Source organism: Lathyrus oleraceus, unplaced genomic scaffold (genome assembly GCF_024323335.1).
Source record: "Lathyrus oleraceus cultivar Zhongwan6 unplaced genomic scaffold, CAAS_Psat_ZW6_1.0 chrUn0084, whole genome shotgun sequence".
Classification (NCBI taxonomy): domain Eukaryota; kingdom Viridiplantae; phylum Streptophyta; class Magnoliopsida; order Fabales; family Fabaceae; genus Lathyrus; species Lathyrus oleraceus.
The window spans coordinates 88,019-108,102 of NW_026112475.1; positions in this window are offsets into that span (position 1 = coordinate 88,019).

Sequence of the window (20,084 nt, forward strand, 5' to 3'; positions counted from 1 at the left end):
ATGGAGAAAGAAATGGGAATGGATGAGTTTATGGGAATTTTTTGCAGAGATCCACACGATTTTGGAGGGAGAAAAACAAATAATAGTGGATTTTCACCGGAAAAATACTGATTTTTTTTTTTACTTTACTTATGTACAGTATATTTTTATTTTGACCAAACTTGTGTATTTTAATGAAAAAATGCTAAACTTGTTTTTGGTCATGTATGAAATTATTATATTAACATGTGTATTTATTTATTTTGACCAAACTTGTGTATTTTAATGAAAAATGATTTTTTTTAAAGTCTAAAAGTATTATTTTAAAATGTGTATATTTGATTTTTAAGAGAAAAAAAATAATTAAATTATTTTTACATTGTCATCATTGACGATGTATCATACCACATCACATTTATATTTTAAAAGAAAAAATAATTTAATAGACTATTACTTTTCTATTATCATGTAAAAATTATTTTAGATTATCAATGCATATCTATTAAACCTTTTTTAATTAAAATAATAATTATATTTTAATATTTATAAGTTTTATTGTCTGGTATAATAGTAAAGATTTAAATTTTGAGAGTGTGTTTCTCTCTCTCTCTCTCTCTCTCTCTCTCTCTCTCTATATATATATATATATATATATATATATATATATATATATATATATATATATATTATATATATATATATATATATATATATATATATATATATATATATTAGGTTTTAGTAGTGTTTTATAAAACTAAAAAAAATAATGAGTTATAAGTGTCAACAATTTAATATATTATAAAATATTATTTTAAATATTATTTTTAGTTGGTTTTAATAAAAACATAAAGATAATACAATGTCGGTGTAAAATATTTTTACACTATTAATTAATAACATTCAATCATGTCATATCAGTATTTTAAAAATAAAAATATAATTTAATAGATATATGTATTTAATGGATTAACAATGTAAAAATCATAAATATTTTTTTTCTTTTATAATTATTAAAAATATATCTTTTTGTTTTGTTGATGGCATTTGTTATTACTCTTATAAAAAAGGAAACAATTTTAACAACTAAATAAGTTGTTAAAACAAATTAGTTAACTAGATAAATTATATTATATTAATATCTCTCCTTAAGTTTGAGCATAGAAGGTATGTCATAATAAAGTAATAGATAAGATTTGGATCAATAGGTTCAATGAAAACGCTGAGAAATTATTGTGTGATAGAAAGAATGTGAAAAAGTTGTTGTTTCTCAAATGAAGTGGGAATCAAGTTCAATATATTTTGTGTATTTATAGAAGGGGAAATTGATATCAATATGTTTTATGGACTATTTATCAGAATATAGCATTGTTGTTTGTGAATAAGTAGTTTAAAGCCATCGATACGATTGATAAGTCATCGAAGCTCACATGCACTTGATGTCATTGTTTTGTATTCAAACTGATGATGAACTTTTCAATATAATTTTGAAGGGTAATTCAGTATTTTAGTATTAGTTTTTGTTAAGATTGACCTAGTTAATATAGGTTAGCACTTTTGTCTACGTGACATTATTGTTTGTATATATAAACAGTATAGTCGTCAATAGTTGATAGTGCAATACTGAGTGTGTGCATTATGTACAGTGTATGTGCAACCACTTATTGTAATTGTTCTGTAATAGTAGTGGAAGTTTATTATTCTCTCACTTCTTCCATCTTCACCTCCTTCATGTTATGCACCAAACATTGGTATCCAGAGATTTAGTTCATATCCACAGGGAAACATGGATGAACGATGAGATGTTGTGTGGTTGATTTCGTTTCTTGAATTCGTGTTGAATTCCTGATCGGAATCGTAACATAATCACATTCTTGATTTTGTGGGATTGGGAAACACTAATGTTTCGTGAGATCTGAGTGGTTTGCACAAGGTTGAAGATGAACAAAAATGGTAATCTGAATAATAAGCTTCTAGTGTTCGATGGTAATAACTGGAATTGATGGATGATTAAGATGTGTGTGCTGTTTGGCGCTCAAGATGTTCTTGATCTCGTCAATGATGATTACATTCCGGTTGCACTTCCAGAAAATGCAACGGATGTACAGAGGAATGATCAGCTTGATCTGAGGAAGAAGGACCAGAAGGCGTTGTTCTACATCCATCAGTGTGTGGATGTGAACATGTTTGACAAAATCGCTTATTCGATGATGGAGAAGACTGCATGGGACACACTGGTATGGTGCTACGGTGATGATGCATCCGTGAAGAAGGTAAAGCTTCAGTCTCTCTAAGTAGTATGAGAATCTCGGCATGAAGAACAATGAGAAGGTATCTTACTATATCTCCAGAGTGATTCTTATCACAAATGAGACGAAGTTGTATGGAGAAACTCTCTCTGAAGAAAGTATCATTGAGAAGGTACTTAGATCTCTTACTCCTCAGTCTGATTATATTGTTATAGAAACTGAACATTCTAAGGATCTTAGCACCATGAGAATTGAAGAGCTGTAAAGCAGTCTAGAGGCACAAGAGTTGCGTCTGACTGAGAGAAACTCTGAAATAGAGGTAGAGCAACAGGCTCTGAAAGCAGCTTCTGGTAAGAAATATCAGAAGCAGTCTTGGTGAGAAGCCAGGAAGAGATCTAATGGTGTTCAGAAGTCAGAAACCTCAACTTCTGAAAGGCAAAAGAATGCTTAGAAGGGGAAGGATAAGTATGACAAGAGGAAAGTTCAGTGCTATTGTGGTAAGAAGTTTGGCCACTTCGTTGCTGATTGTTGATCAAACAAGGAAAGGAAGTCAGAAGAAGCAAATGTAGGCAAAGGAGATTCTGATGATGAATTTGTGCTAATGATGGCTTCTGAATCTGATTATGCATATTTGAAGGTGTTTGGTTCTGTTTGTTACAAACATGTTCTAGATACTAAGAGAAAGAAGTTGGATGACAAAAGTCGAGTTATGTTGCTTGTAGGGTACCACAGTACAGGTGCTTATAAGCTCTATTCTCTTGTCAATAACAAGGTTGAATTCAACAGAGATGTAATTGTGAAGGAATCATAAGTCTGGGGTTAAAGTAAATCTTAATCAAACTCTAGTGTAGAGTTAACCTCTAAAGATACTTTAGAATCTGAAGGTTCTGAAGATGAGTGAGAATCAGAAAATAATTTTGAAGGTAAGCCTGACTCTGAAGGTGAATCTGATTCTGATCCAGATTCTGATGGTGATTCAGAATCTGGTGGAGATCTAGACTCTAGGAATATTCCATACTCTGAAGGTGGTCATGCCTCTGAAGGTGGTACTTCTGAGGTTTTAGCATTTGATATTGTTCCAGCATCCGAAGGAGATTCTTAACAACTTCAGATGCCACAAAGAATCAGAAGCATATCAATAAGGTTTGCAGAGTTTAACATGCTGCAAGATACTTAAGTAATCTCTTAAGAAGAAGTTATCAAGTGTGCCATATTAGTAGACTTTAAACCAGTGAGTACTGAAGAAGCGCTCAAGAAGAAAGTGTGGTTGAAGGCCACGAAATAAGAACTTGAGGCTATAGAAAAAAATAAGACTTGGAAGTTGACTGAGCTCCAAAGAACAAGAAAGTCATCAGTGTCGTATGGGTTTTCAAGGTAAAACTAAAGCCAAATGGATCAATTGGCAAACACAAAGCAAGGTTAGTAGAAAGAGGCTTCCTACAGAAACCTGGGTCAAATTACTTTAAAGTGTTTGCTCCTGTAGCAAGACATGAGAATTAGATTGGTGATTAGGACAACTGCTAACAGGAATTGGCATCTGATGCATTTGGATGTGAAATCTTCATTTCTGAACGGTCCATTGCAAGAAGAGGTATATATGTCACAACCTCCTAGATTTGTGAAAAAGAATCGGGAGGTATATATGTCACAACCTCCTGTATGGACTAAAACAAGCTCCTAGAGCTTGGAATCTAAAAATTGATTCATTTTTCAAGCTCCAAGGATTTAGAAAGTGTAGATTGAGTGGTGTCTATGTTTAGCATACTTCTGAAGGCAATATTATTTTGGTATGCCTATATGTTGATGACATATTGCTAACATGAAGTTGTGAACATGAGATAGCTAAGTTCAAGAAGGTGTTGATGAATGAGTTTGAAATAACTGATCTAGGAAATATGACATATTTTCCAGGGATGGGGGTTATGTACTCTGAGAAGGGTATCATTTTGCATCAGTCGATGTATGAACTTGAACTTCTGAAGAGATTTGAGTTGCTGAATTATAAGACTGCGGTCACACCTTCAAAAACAAATTACAAATTGGATTAGATCCTAAAGGTGATGATGTAGATGCTACAACTTTCAAGTAGTTGGTTGGCTTTATGAGGTATTTATGTAATACCAGACCTGACATTTGCTATGCAGTTGGAATGTTAGTAGGTTCATGAGTAAACTGAAGTGGTCTCATTACCAAGTTGTTGTCAGGATTTTGAGGCATATTAAGGACTATGAAGTATGGAGTTTTGTTCCTTTTTGGAGAAAATGCTAGTTCAAAGCTAATGTGTGTCGTAGACTCTTATTGGTGTGGAGACAAAGTTGATAGAAGAAGTACTTTTAGATATTTGTTTAAGTATCTGGGAAGTCCTATTTCTTGGTGTTCCAAGAAGCAACCAATTGTTGCTCTGTCAATCAATGAAATTGTAAGAGTAGTGGAAGTTTGTTATTCTCTCCCTTCTTCCATCTTCATCTTCTTCACCTTGTGCACCAACATATGGTTTTCTAGCTTTTGGATTTTTGAAAAATTAGTAAGTTTTCTGGAAAACATCTCTTGCAGGTATAAGTACCAATCTTTAAGGTGTGTGTGCAATCGGTTAAAAGGCTTCCTAATCGGTTTCTTAATCAATTCGATCAAAAGGTATAATTAATTAGACAACGATTTTGGATTTCTTAATTACTCATAATCGCTTCTTAATTTATTATGTACTTGCTAGAATTAGTTTAAAGAAGTTTTGAGAAGAAAAAAAAAGAGTTTGAAATGATTTTATAAGATAAAACACTAAGCACAAATAGTGGCAGAGCCAGGAACTTAGATCAGGGGTACGCAATTATTTTTAATATATATATATATATATATATATATATATATATATATATATATATATATATATATATATATCTTTTCTACTATCTTTAAGCATTAAATTTTATTGATCAAAACACAAAAATTAAGAAAATTATTAATTTTATTGACAAGTAATGTCGTTTAATAAATTAACATACATATGAGTAACTTTTATTATATTTAATATAAGTTGTATGAAAAAAATATAACATAATTAAGAGAGATGCATTGATAAAAAGAATATTAATGTTATTATTATTTTTTATTATAAATAAAATAAAATAAAAATTATTAGAATCCTATAAGAAAACAATATGCTTTAGATAAGACTTTCATAACTTTTGCTCTTCTTCCGCCACATCACGCTTTTGAGGTTATTTGCAGTCCTATAGTTTATTTTTCCAACTTAATTTATGTAGTATTTTAGTTGGAAATGATGTTTGATAAAAAAGGAGCGAGGGGATGAGAAAATAATTCTTTAATTACAATTTTATGTTTGACAAGACCTTCAGTTTTATGCATACGTACCAACATAAAAATGAGGGATCAAAACTTCATAGTTCGTGGTAAAAATTTCAAAGAAATAGGTGAATTGATATTAACATAAGCTTAGAGATCTTTTGTTATCAAAAGGAAAATACTCAACCAAATATCCACCGATAATGAGGGATTTTCAGCATTTAAGAGGGAGGGCTCAAACTTGGATCTAATCAACAAATATGTTAAATGGAAAGACTTATAATCAAAATATCATGGAGATGAGAGAATTATATCTCAACAAAGGTAACTCAAATCTAACTGCTCTCTTTTGAAAAGTTAAAAGAAAAAGGCACAAAGTGGCCAAAAGGATTAGATGAGGTTGTTACTTCATTTTGTCTTTTGAAATTAAAATCAATATGATTAAGTTTATTTACAATGTGTGTATGTGTTATTAGAAGTAATTCATATTTATTAGTTGTACTATTTTCTTAGCCCCTAAGTTTGTTAGAGGGTATTTTAGTATTTTATCCTATTCTAGTAACCCTAGTTTTAGCTTATAAATAGGGTGACAATCATTGTAACTTTTATCATGTTTTGTAGCCGTCATTCTTAATAGAATATTTCCGTTCATCATTCATTCTACCTTTGCACCAACAATTGGTATCAGAGCCTGGTTCGGATTCATTGGGAAACACGGGAAACACGAGTGAACGTGAGGTCTTGTGTGTTTGATTTTGATTCTTAGATTCGTGTTGAATCTTGAACAAAATCTGATCAGAATTTTAATTCTGTGGGTTGGGAAACACTGTGTGAGAAATCTGAGTGTACTGTGCAAGGTAGAAAGATGAACGGAAACGGCAACATGAACACCAAACTTCCAGTATTTGACGGTAAAAACTGGAATCGTTGGATGATCCAAATGCGTGTACTGTTCGGTGCTCAAGATGTTCTAGATCTTGTCACTGATGGTTATGTTCCGGTAGCAGCAAATGTGACGGATGAACAGAAAAACACGCAGAAGGAAGTAAGGAAGAAGGATCAGAAAGCATTGTTCTTCATTTATCAATGTGTTGATGTAAATGTGTTTGAGAAGATTGCAGATTCAACGACAGTAAAGGCTGCGTGGGACACACTGGTTAGATGTTATGGTGGTGACGCATCAGTGAAGAAGGTGAAGCTTCAGTTCTTGAGAAAGCAATATGAGAATCTCAACATGAAGAATAATGAGAAAGTTTCTGAATACATCTCCAGAGTGATTCTGATCACTAATGAGATGAAAGCGTGTGGAGAAACTCTTTCTGAAGAAACAATCATGGAGAAGGTATTGAGATCCCTTACCTCTCAATTTGATTACATTGTGGTAGCAATAGAACATTCCAAAGATCTGAGCACCATGAGAATTGAAGAGCTGCAGAGCAGTCTAGAAGCGCAAGAGTTGCGTTTGACTGAGAGAACTTCTGAAAGGGAAGTAGAGCAGCAGGCTCTGAAAGCAACTTCTGATAGGAGGTATCAGAAGCAGTCAGAAGCCAGGAGAAGATCTGATGGTGGTCAGAAGTCAGAAAGCTCAACCTCTGATAGACAAAAGAATGCTCAGAAGGGAAAAGAGAAGTATGACAAGAAGAAGATCCAATGTTACTGTTGTAAGAAGTTTGGTCACTTTGCTAGAGACTGTTGGTCAAACAAGGAGAGAAAATCAGAAGAAGCAAATATAGCCAGAAGTTCTGATGACGAATCTGTGCTATTGATGGCCTCTGAATCTGATGACATGGATCTGATAGACTGGTGGTATATGGACACTGGCTGTTCAAATCATCTTACTGGAAACAAGAAATGGCTGGTTGACTTTGACTCTGAAAAGAGGACAAAGATCAGATGTGCTGATGACAAATATCTTAATGCAGAAGGTATGGGAAATGTCAGAGTGATTCTGAACAATGGGAAAACAGCATTGATTCAGAACGTGTGGTATGTACTTGGCATCAGAAGCAATCTGATGAGTGTGGGACAATTAATTGAGAAAGGTTTTTCAGTTACCATGAAGGACAATCTTCTGAAGCTGTATGACTGCAATCAGAAATTGATTATGGAGTCAGAACAGGGAAGGAATAGAACATTCAAGGTGAATGTCAGAACTGCAGACTCAGAATGTCTTAGTGCAACAAGTGCTGAGAAGGAGAGTGAGTTGTGGCACAGAAGATTTGGTCATTTGAATTTCAGAAGCTTAAAACATCTGAATTCAAAGAAGTTGGTACATGGAATTCCTGCAATTAAGAAGCCTGAAAAGTCATGCAAAGTTTGCATGGAAGGAAAACAACCACGATTTCCATTTGCGTCAGAAACTGCTCCAAGAGCAAAACATGCCTTGGGAGTTGTACATTCTGATGTGTGTGGTCCATTTCCAGTAGCATCGATTGGAGGGAATAAATACTTTGTGTTATTTGTTGATGAATTCACAAGAATGACATGGGTATCCCTTATTAAGTTTAAACACGAGGTGTTTGATGAATTCAAGAAGTTCAGAATGAAGGCTGAGAATCAGAGTGGTCAGAAGTTGAAGATTCTTAGAACTGACGGTGGAGGTGAGTATAACTCCAAAGAGTTCCAGAAGTTCTATGAGGAGAATGGAATTGAGCATGAGGTTACTGCTCCTTCTACCCCTCAACACAATGGTCTTGCTAAAATAAGAAATCGCACTTTGCTTGATATGGTGAGAAGCATGCTAAAGGAGAAGAAACTTCCTCAGAAGCTCTGGGGAGAAGCTGTTGCCACTGCAACGTATGTACTCAACCGATGTTTTACGAAGAAGTTGAAGGAAATAGTTCCAATACAGAAGTGGACTGGAGATAAGCAAAGTGTTAGTCATCTGAAGGTATTTGGTTCTGTTTGCTATAAACATGTTCCAAGTTGAAAGCTCATTGAAGCAAACAGAATGAACCAATCCAAATCAATTCAAAAATGATTCAATAAATCCCAATAAAAATCATGGCTAAACAGCATTCATCACATGATCATCATACCAAAACTCAAGTCATTTGGACAAGTGGAAGCATGGCAAATAAATTCCATAAGGCAAGGCAAAACAAGCTCAAATGAGGCACAAATTCATACATCAACTTCACACAAGCCTAAAACAGAATTCACACATGATAAATGCATCCAATTAAAGCCAAGATAAACTTCAAAGTGTTTAGAAACAACATGCAAAATTTCAAGTTCATATGATAAACATCAAGCATTTCACAAATCATCTAAGTTCAACACTCATCAAAAGTCCAAATATGACCAATCAGCAAAGAAAATCCCAAACAAATCATAAATGCATCCAAAAATTCTACACATATTCACAAGCAATCCTAACATCCAGAGGTAGCATCATGCAAAAATTCACATCATCTGGCATTGAATTGGCATGGTAAATAAAATCCACAAGTCAAGAAAGCAAAGGTGTGACACACATTGTCACACCTCCATTAATCACATCATATCTCATCAACCAGGAATGCAAAAAATGCAAACTCTATACCAAAATGTCCCTAAGGATGTCTATTTTAAGCACACACAATTTCAAGAATGTTGGATAAAATCTCATCATTTCACAATCAAAATGGCAAGGCATGTCAAGAAAACACATGTACACACAATCCCTAGCCAAAATTAAAATCCAACAGTGCACAATTTCTGGAAAAATCATCAAAAAATAGTAGAGATCATGAAGAACATTATGCAAAAAATCTCATGTGATTTGGATAAGTAATCATGGAGATATGATTTTTTGAAGTGGAGAAAAATAAAAAAAACATAGAAAGGCATGGTATGAACATGTGAGAAATGATGAACTAAAAATGCACATGGCCAAATATGGATGTCCAGCGTGGGGAATCGAAGGGAGTACGGTTTCAAACTGAGCGCGCGCCAACGGATGAAACTCACCGTTTCACTAATGGACCAGGACACGTGGTCCAATGCATGGCGCTATAACATCAAAATTCATGCAGCAAGCGCAAAAATGAATCAAACAACTTCTGGAATTGGAAAACCCTAATTGAAGCACCAACCCTCAGATGATTAGTGATCAATTCATGAGACCCTTAGGCTTGAACCTTTTAACCTCTTTATCTTCTGAACAAGACTTGGGAGGATGACTTGCTTAAGGTCTCCACATGATATGCAAATATGCAATGCCTAATGACCTAAAAAATGAAATGCAATATGCTAAGCTAGTCCCAAGAGAGGAGGGCAAATTTTGAGGTGTTACAGGCATGACTAGGAGGTATTGGTGGTGGTTGAGCCTCATCTTCATCGTCGTTGTTCAGGATGTGATTAACCTGTATCTCGGTCTCCTCTTCTTCTTCATCAACAACGTCGACTTCTACTTCTGCTTCTGGGTTGAGTTCATCTGACCATTGTGCATCATTTGCAGCATCTTCACCAGCTGCATCCTGATCGGTTAGTTGAGACTGTTGAGACGGTATACATGGTTGTAGAGTAATGTACAACTCGATACAATCCATGCCTGAATGTTCATGACTAAGAAACATGTTTTGAACATCTTCATCGTCTCGTATCTTAAGGGGGAAAAACTTGCATTGACCATTCTCAAAAAATATAGGATTTTGATATGTCATCTTTGACACAATACCTGATCCTATAAAGGATTGTATTCTTTTTTTCAAATGCAAAAAGGTTGCATTTCTCTTCATCGTGACTCTAATGGTATCAGTGTTTCTAAAACAAAAACCATGAAGCTCAGACTCAAAAGTTTCACCGTTGCAGTGAACGTTGACACTGTATAATGATGAAGATGACATTTTGGAGATGAAAACTATTTTGCAAGTGCAGATGAATGTGAGTGAAGTGTCTTGGATGTTGATAGTAAGACACTTAAATAGATGGTATCAGTCTCTCACATGCTAGCTAGTTCTGAGATGATGTGTCGGACATTGAAGCTACTCTGAGATAATGTGTCAAGCATGCAAGTCAGTTCTGAGATGAGGTGTCTGTCATGCAATTCAGTGTGAGTTGATGTGTCAAGCATGCTAGCTAGTCATGAGTTGATGTGTCTGTCATGCAAGACAGTGTGAGTTGATGTGTCAAGCATGCTAGCTAGTCAAGACAGAAGTGAGTCTTCAGCATGCAGGATACTAGAGAGCCACGTGACTGAGATGATGTGTCAATCTGCAAGACAGTGTGAGTTGATGTGTCAACCAGGCAAGCTATCAAGAAGTGACTCTTCAGTATGCAGGAGACAAGATAGCCATGTGTCGGACATGTAAGACAGTTCTGAGATGATGTGTCAGTCAGGCAAGACAGTGTGAGTTGATGTGTCAGACAGGCAACCTATCAAGAAGTGAGTCTTCAGCATGCAGGTTACTAGAGAGCCACGTGTCTGAGATGATGTGTCAGTCAGGCAAGACAGTCTGAGTTGATGTGTCAGACAGGCAAGCTATCAAGAAGTTAGACATCAGCATGCAGGAGACAAGACAACCACGTGCCGGACACCTAAGATGGTCAGACATGATGTGTCAACCAGGCAAGGCATCAAGAAGTTAGTCATCAGCATGCAGGAGACAAGACAGACACGTGTCGGACACCTAAGATGGTCAGAGATGATGTGTCAATCATGTAAGCCATCCATAAGTAAGTTGTTCAGCATGCAGGAGACAACAGTGCCACGTGTCAGACATGCAGAAGGTGGCGCCAATTGGTTTGGCGCCTACACTTAAGGCTTGCACATGGTCGCCAATTTGAATGGCGCCCCCATGGAGTCAGTCCTCGAAACCAAGCATTCAGAACTAGCCTTGCATGCATGTACCCTATGGTGTCGCCAATTTGAATGGCGCCCCCTCTTTATTATTGTACATGGTCGCCAAATGAGGTGGAGACACCATGCAAACACAATTTTTTATGCTCTCCTCCATTTGCCTATAAATTCATCCACTCCTTCAACAATTCTTCCACACCAACATTCTCACTACTTCATCTACATCACTTCTTTTACAATTTCATCTTCAACAAAATCTTCCAATTTCATCTACACCAATTCCCCAACAATATGTCTTTACTCACAATGGGCGAAGCACACAGAGGAACAGTTGCAAACATCACAACATACGTAAGTTTTTTCTTATACTAATTTTTTATGTTTCATCTCCACCAACCCTATTTTATTTTGAAATACCAACTTAGTCAAGTGTTACATTATTTCTATTATAGGATGTATCAAGGTTTCGAACTCGAGTCCACGAATTTGTCCCAATGGACCCGATGATTCAACCTTATGTTGAACTCGCCGGTTTTGGTCACATTAGCAAGATTATGTCTTGGTCTATAGATAACAAGTTCATTCTAGCCTTATGCGAAAGATGGAGGCCAGAGACACACACATTTTGGTTTCCAACCGGTGAGTGTACCGTGACGTTAGAAGACGTCTACATGCTTTTAGGACTACGAATTGAAGGCAAAGCTGTTAATGGTAAGACCAACTATGCAAATTCAATTTGCATGGAGCTTTTAAACACTGATTTGTTAGATGATAATGCTAGAGGTCAAGGTATACTACTCTCACGCCTAAAGTCATATTATAATAGTTTATATTTAGATGAGCATTCTACCGAAGATGCTTGAATAATCAAAACTAGGTGTTACATTATGTTGTTACTAGGATCCTTTTTATTTCCCGAAGGTAGTGGTTCTAGCATGCATATTATGTACTTACCTTTACTTAGACATATAGATAGAATAGGTAGTTATAGTTGGGAATCCGCATGTCTAGCCTATCTCTATAGTTCGTTGTGCAAAAACTCCCACAAAGACACTTCTACATTTTCTGGATGTGCTGTTTTGCTACAAGCATGGGGATGGTCAAGACTACCGTCTCTAGCACCGGTCAATAACAACCCCTTCACTTTTCCATATGAAAAAAAGTAAGTTGTTTAAATTGCTATATCTTTACTTCCTTCCTTACAGTTTAGTACCCATAACTAATTTATTTTAACTTTTTGGTGTAGATGGTCGGCACGTGGTATGAATTACAGCAGATGTCCGAGACACTGTATTACTCAGTATCGCAACCTGTTGGATCACCTTCGACCGACAGACGTAAGCAAAATAACTTCATTAATTCGTCATATTATGTTGACTTTTTCTACATTCATTTAAATCCTATTGTCTTTAACATTTCAGTTCATTTGGCGTCCATACCTTAATATGGATCATGAGCATCAGATCAACCCTGAAGACGCAGCCGTATGGACAACATGCACACCGATAATACGGTTCACAACAGTGGAGATGCACAACACCGATCGTGTGAAGCTGCAGTTCGGTATGGTCCAGAATATCCCAGACCCCCCAGCTAGCCTAGGAGAATGGCATATGCGTAAAGTGAACGACCAATGGAACTACAACCCTTGGCAAACCTTCGCAAGATCAGAGTGTCGCAAGTGGAAGCACTGTCATGACCATGTCTTAACTGACGCAGTCATGCCAAATGAGGTAAAACCAAGTCGTACTTATATGGCTTGGTATAGATCGGTTGGATTTCAATTCATCGCCGATGATATGTACCTCTACAACCCACGCCAGACAAGTTACACACAAGAAGGATCAACATCTAACCCCCAACAACATTCTCATCCCGGTTACTCACAACCACCTATCCGTCAAACTTTCCGTTCCACAAACACACAAACATACAACCAAAACATGCCATTCACCCAACCCCAATACCAAGAACATCCCCCATACCACCACCAACAAATGGACCATCAACCTTCGACCGAACATCGCTTCGCACCCACACCATCACCCTACCAAAGTCGCCTTAGCCAAAACACTAACCGCCCCTCCTCCTACCGTAGCCAAGAACCCCAAACATCACAATACCAAAACATCCCACAACCATACCCTTTCCAAACACCCCAACAACCTTTCCAACCGTTCCTAGACCCATCATTCACACCCATGTCTCCCTTCAACCGTCCCGGTCGCCCATCCATGAGTCAACCACACCCCAACTTCTCTAGCATGGGTCATGAGCTCAGCTACGCCGGTACACCATCATTGAATACTGAAGACTATGCTGAGTTGGCTGAATACCTCAACGGATCTTCTCCTGTAGGAGGTAATGACGCTCCTGGACCATCAGATGAACAAACACCGGTGCAGAATCGTCAACGTGGGTTAGGGCCAAGGGTTAGGATAGCTAGGGGATGTGGGACCGGAGGTCGGTTAGGTGATCCCGGTCATCACCATTAGGATTCTTTGTGTAAAATCCAAATTTTATTAATATCAATTCATATTATGTCAAATTTATCTTTGTGTAAACTCCAAACATTTAGTTTCTTTGTCTAAACTCCATTTTGGCAAAATTCACATATACATGTTTTGACTGAAACTCCATTGAGATGTCTACTTAAAATAAACACATATCATAATACAAAACATTATAGGTCAGAAACCCTAATTCAAGGGCTTGTTATTGTTATGTTGAAGGGCTTGAATTTGGTCCCTTTTGGCAAAATTCACATACACATGTTTTGACAGAAACCCTAATTTTGGGTCAAGTTCGCAAGGACCTAACTCACTCATTTTTAGTTATTTTGAGGAGGGACCAAGTGCATTGGAAAATTTAAGATGTCTACTTCACTTGTTATGTTGGACAAAAATTCATAACTCTAACACAAACACATGCAATAATACAAAACATTATAGGTCAGATAATAGTTAAAATGTCAAAGAGTCCAAGTTCAGGTGCCCACACCTTTCTCATAAAAATTGAAAATGATGCAAAACTTTAGTCCAAATTCATTATCTTGAAAAGATCTACAACTTTTATGTTGAAGGTTTTGTCATTTGAGGCTTTTATCATTCAAACAGAAGGGCTAGAAGTTGGTCCCTTTTGGCAAAATTCACATACACTTGTTTTGACATAAACCCTAACTTTGGGTCAAGTTCGCAAAGACCTAACTCACTCATTTTTAATTATTTTGAACTGGGACCAATTGCATTGGAAAATTTAAGATGTCTACTTCAAATGTTATGTTGAACAAAAATTCATATTCCTAAAGGAAACACATGCAATAATACAAAACATTATAGGTCAGATAACAGTTCAAAAACTCAGAAGTCCAACTTCAACTGCCCATAACTTTCTCATAAAAAATCCAAATGATGCAAAATTTATATCCAAATTCATTGTCTTGAAAAGATCTACAACTTTCATGTTGGAGGTTTTTTCATTTGAGGCTTTTTTAAGGGAGTCGCCAATTGAATTGGCGCCTCCTCTTAAAAATAACACATAGGCGCCAATTGGATTGGCTAGGGCAGGTGCCCTAGCCAATCCAATTGGCGCCTCCTTGAAATTTTTAAGAGGGGTCGCCAATCCAATTGGCGCCTCCTCCTAAAAATGGGGTATTTTGGGAATTTTGCTGAAAAGTGGGGTATTTTGGGAATTTCTTCGAAAAAGTGGGTTATCTTGGTAAAAAAACCCCCCGTTGCATCAACTTATTTTTCAAAATTTTAATTTAAATTACACAATATATTTGTAGTTGTGAGAAATTATTTTTAATTTATATTGATACTTAATCCTCAATAAATATATTATGATAGCTTAAATTTATTATATAATTTATAACAGCTTACACTGCATGATATGATTAGGAGAGTCCACTTACATGATACTCATGTGAATTTGATTGAAAACCTTTAATTTGATGTTTTTTTGTTTTCTTGTGAAAGGGAACTTTTTCTATTGGGCATTCTTCAATGATTTTACCATCATAAGATCATAAGATGGTCTTTTTTGCACAATGTTTCTTGTAAAGGTTGGATAAAGCTATTTGGCAATGAAATGGAAATAAAACAAGGATTTATATTTCAAATTATGAATGATAAAATGCATAATAAATCAAGTAATCTTATTAAACCTATAAGGATTTAAACTTTTTATACCTGGATTTTATGATTTTTTAATAAAGGATGCTTTATAGAAGGTTGCTTCTGGATATTAATACAACCAAAATCAATGTCCACACGATGCTGGATATGTTAACAAAAATTACAACCATGTAAAACAGATGTAAAACAAATTATAACAAAGGAAAATAAATAATAAACAATACCAACGATATCAAATATAGTAAAATAACTTGTCTCATTTGATAGAGTTTCAGTTCTTGCATCAAACATTGCTACATGTTATGCAAAAGCTAAGAACTACCACCAAAAGTAACGTCAGGATTTTATAGAATTTACTTTTAATTGATTTTTATGTAATACTTGTTCAATTATTTATACGTATTTATACTAATACTAACTTAAGCTTCCTATATAAAATTGAACACATAATTTCGAGTTTAAAAATAAAACTAAAAATGATATTAAATTTAAATAAATGATTAAAAAAATTCAATTAATCTATTCAATATATTGTTATAACCATTAATAGTTTATAACTTGGTGATTTTAAATAATAAACTTGTTAATAGTAAAATAAGATATTAATTATTTATGATCTTTAAGACGCTTGGGATTTGACAATCTAGTGATTTTAATAATATTTATGTTGTGCTATTAAATTTTAAAATAATTTATATAATATAAATAAAATTATAACTTTTTGAAATATGACTTTTTAGATTAATTGAATAACTAATGTATTTGATCAATATATAGATTAAATATATCAATTATTTAATAAATATAAATTTGATGTTTGATTAAAAAAGAAATGAAGGAAGTACACCAACTTTATATATTTTTTTGTTGACTCAATATTTGTTTCATTGTGAATTTAGAAACTAAAAATAATAATAATAATAATAATAAATGTATTATATCTTTTTAAAAATTCATAAAATAATAAATGTATTATATCTATTTTTTATTATAATCAAGTTTTGACTTTTTATATTTATATAACAACCAATGTCTTATTAAATATCTTATTAAATATCTTATTAAATATACTCTTTATTATACAATATATTTAAAAATATTACATTAATACTTAATTCTTTGCCCTATAAGGATTTTTTTAAAATAACCAACTTTTTCAAAAAAAATACGAAAATAACCATGTTTTCAAAAAAATACCAAAATAACCAACTTTGGGAGAGGATGCGCCGTGTGGATTGGCGCGTCCACACACCTTTAAGCGAAGCGCAATCACACACTCGCATTGATGGACTGAACAGAGTCGCCACCGAACTTTATTTATTCCTAAAAAGGAAAGGGGAAATATCGATAAAACCCAAGAAAAAAACGACAATGATTATTGGTCGTCGCAACCAAATCAGGGTTCGGGAGTCGGTTACGCAAGGGGAAGGTATTAGCACCCCTCACGTCCGTTGTATTCAACGGGAACCGTTTAGTTAGTTTCGTTTTGAATGTTAGCTTATGTTAGTCTTCTCAAGTTATTATGGGGGAGAGAAAGAATAGAAGAGGGAAGAAATGTTTTTAGATTTTTCGACGAAGGACTAAACCTAAGTTTTTTATTAGTGGGTCTGACAAGATTTATAAATCCTGCTCCTACGTATCTCAAAAGAGAAATCAAGGCTTACGTAGTTCTGGGTAGAAAAATGTTTGTTTGTTGGTCGATTTTAGCGAAAGCTATACTGTATTAATCGACGAAAACATTGTTTTACCCAAAACAGATGAGGAGTGGACGCATACCACACATCGAACGGATTTATAAATCTACATTCGGAAAAGCGTCACTTATCTCGACTCAACAATCGTGGCCGAAACATTGTTTTGCATCACCTTAAGACAATATGTCTTTCGTTTATGAAAAAGGTTTTTGATTAATCACATGGCGGCGAGAAAGAGTTTGATCGGTTGGATGTATTTTTAGTGATGACGAGAACTTGGATGAGCGAGATATCCATCTCGAATCCTAGTCTCAGGAGTGCACGGTATACACCATGTTCCACTTCCATCTTTATTGAAAAAAATGTTTAATAAAGATTAAGTATTTTTAGGTTTGATTGAGAAAGGGTTTGAAGAAACCGCATTGACAATTTTAGACGATAGCGAGAGTTAAGATAGGCAAGGCATCCACCTTGAATCTTAATCTCAGGAGTGCACGGTATACACCATGTTCCATTTCCATCTTTATTGAAAAAGTGTTAAGGTAGGAATGAAGTATATTTTTTGAATTTTGAAAGACGAATATTTGATGAGAACGAGACATGAGCCTCGGGATCAATCACTCGGGGTTCCACTGGAATGCTAGATTCCAATGGTCCTTTTTCATTCGAATTATTTAAGAAAATTATTTAATGGACAACGAACACTTGATAAGAATCAAATGTTCAAAGGGTTACGCCAGAATGCTTGATCCCAACAGCCCTTATTTTGTCAAAGTTAATTATCAAGCGTTTTAAGAATGAAAGGGAGGAATGAACGGTTAATCCAAAACAAGGGGCTCAGGACTGATTATTCGAGGGTTCCCACCGGAATGCAAGATTCAGATGGTCCTCTTCTTTCAGGTTTTTAAAAAAGGGAATTTAATCGGGTTGTAAAGATAGTTTAAAAATAAAATAAAATTATAGGGATAAAATTAATTTTACAATTTTATATATATATATATATATATATATATATATATATATATATATATATATATATATATATATATATATATATATATATATATATATATATATATATATATATCGATATATATATATATATATATATATATATATATATATATATATATATATGATCGAATTCCCACCAGAATGCTAGATTCTAATGGGAGGAAATGAAATTAAATGTCGAAACTATGGAAAGTTAGTGAAATTTAAATTGAAAAATTTAGTGAATTTGAAAGTGATTATTTATATGTGTAAAGGTATGAACATGGATACCAATAACCTAATTAAATTAACTAACACGCAAAAATCGACTAACCGAATAAAACCCAATATCGGAAAGTCAACCATTAATTAAATCTAAAAGGTAAACATTTAAAAATCTAAACAACTAAATAACGATTAAATTAAATTGATAAAAATATAAAAGTAAAATAAATAGCAAGAAATTATAAAAATTTAAATGAAATAGTAAGCATAAAAATAAAAATATGGAGATATGCTACTCCCAAGTATCAAACCCATCCCACTAAAGAAAGTGAAACTGCTCTCTCTCCACTAGGACACTTATGGTCATCTGTTATCTTAATGATAACTTGAATATATGAACAGGGATAGCTAAAGGTAGTTTAGAATACAAATGAATTAAAATGAGATGGGCTACTGTTAATGGACCACTAATTAAAATTATGGAGGAATATAAAACGTAACCCTAGCCGCCTGGCTGTTGGGTTGAGATAACCATACATTAGTACCATTAACTCCAGCAGACAATAGTTAATGGAAAATTGCAAAAAAAAATTAAACGGTCATTTAATTTTTTAAAGAGATTTTAAATGCTCTTAAAATAAATAAAAAGAAAATGAACTGGGAACATGAAACAAATCCAAAGGATCCGTTCGTCTTCCTCACGAAGACAAACCTCTTCCTCTCTCAATCTCTCCTAAAGCAAACACCTTTCCAACTCTTAATCTCTCGTCGTCTCTCAATCGCTCATCTCCTCAAACTTTTGCACCTACCTCACAATACCCTACTCTCACCCTAAAATGCACAAATCCATGGCTCTCAAAGAAAATCAAATAATAATGCTCACCTTCGGCGGTGGTTTCCAAGAACTCCCACGACAGCTTTTCGGTGGAGAATGTTGGTTTTTTGCTACAGCTCCCTCTCCTCTTCTGGATTTTTCGCCGTCTCCAAGATTAGGTTTTTTCGTTTGGAAAAGTTTAGGGTTTCTTTCGCCTCCAAGATTTAGGGTTTTCGTCGTGGTTTTTGCCTCTCCCTACAGTATTCGCTTTGCTCCTTTTTATACTCAACAACTTAGGGTTCTGAGCTAGCTTATGGAGATCCAAAAGGGCATCTCCTGGAAGTACTTTAAGGCGCTCAGATTTTGGTCTGCCTTATTTGACGTTAATTCGGAAACGGTAATACAAACCTACACTTTCTTCTTCTAACTTTGTCTCAATTCCGTTTTGGGCTGTTTGTTAACTTTTACCGTCTTACCGAGTTGATGTATTTTTTACTGCAGTGAATTTCCGCTACACATTTGAAAAAAAATGGAAGGTGTGTTGCTGAACTAATGGAATGGGATCGTGTTTGATTTGTTGTTGTTGATACTTGCAGCTTAACGTTTCAGATGAAGATATTAATCCATACTTTCCAAAATGCTGAAAGGCAACATAATATTACCATTGATGGAGTAGGAATCTCTTATCTTTACGTTGTAACAAAAATTGTTTCAAGTGAATTTCTTCATTGGTAGCAGCGACCACTCCATTGGGACAAAAGCTTGTAAAGTTAATTGCGTAGGTTAGAGTCAAATCCTAACATCATTGTTGACTTGTTGTAAAAAGGTTCATACTTTCTGGTTCATTTATTCATTTGTGGAGTAAGCAGTTTGGATTTGGGGAATAGTTCTTTAGCTCATTTGTTTTTATCG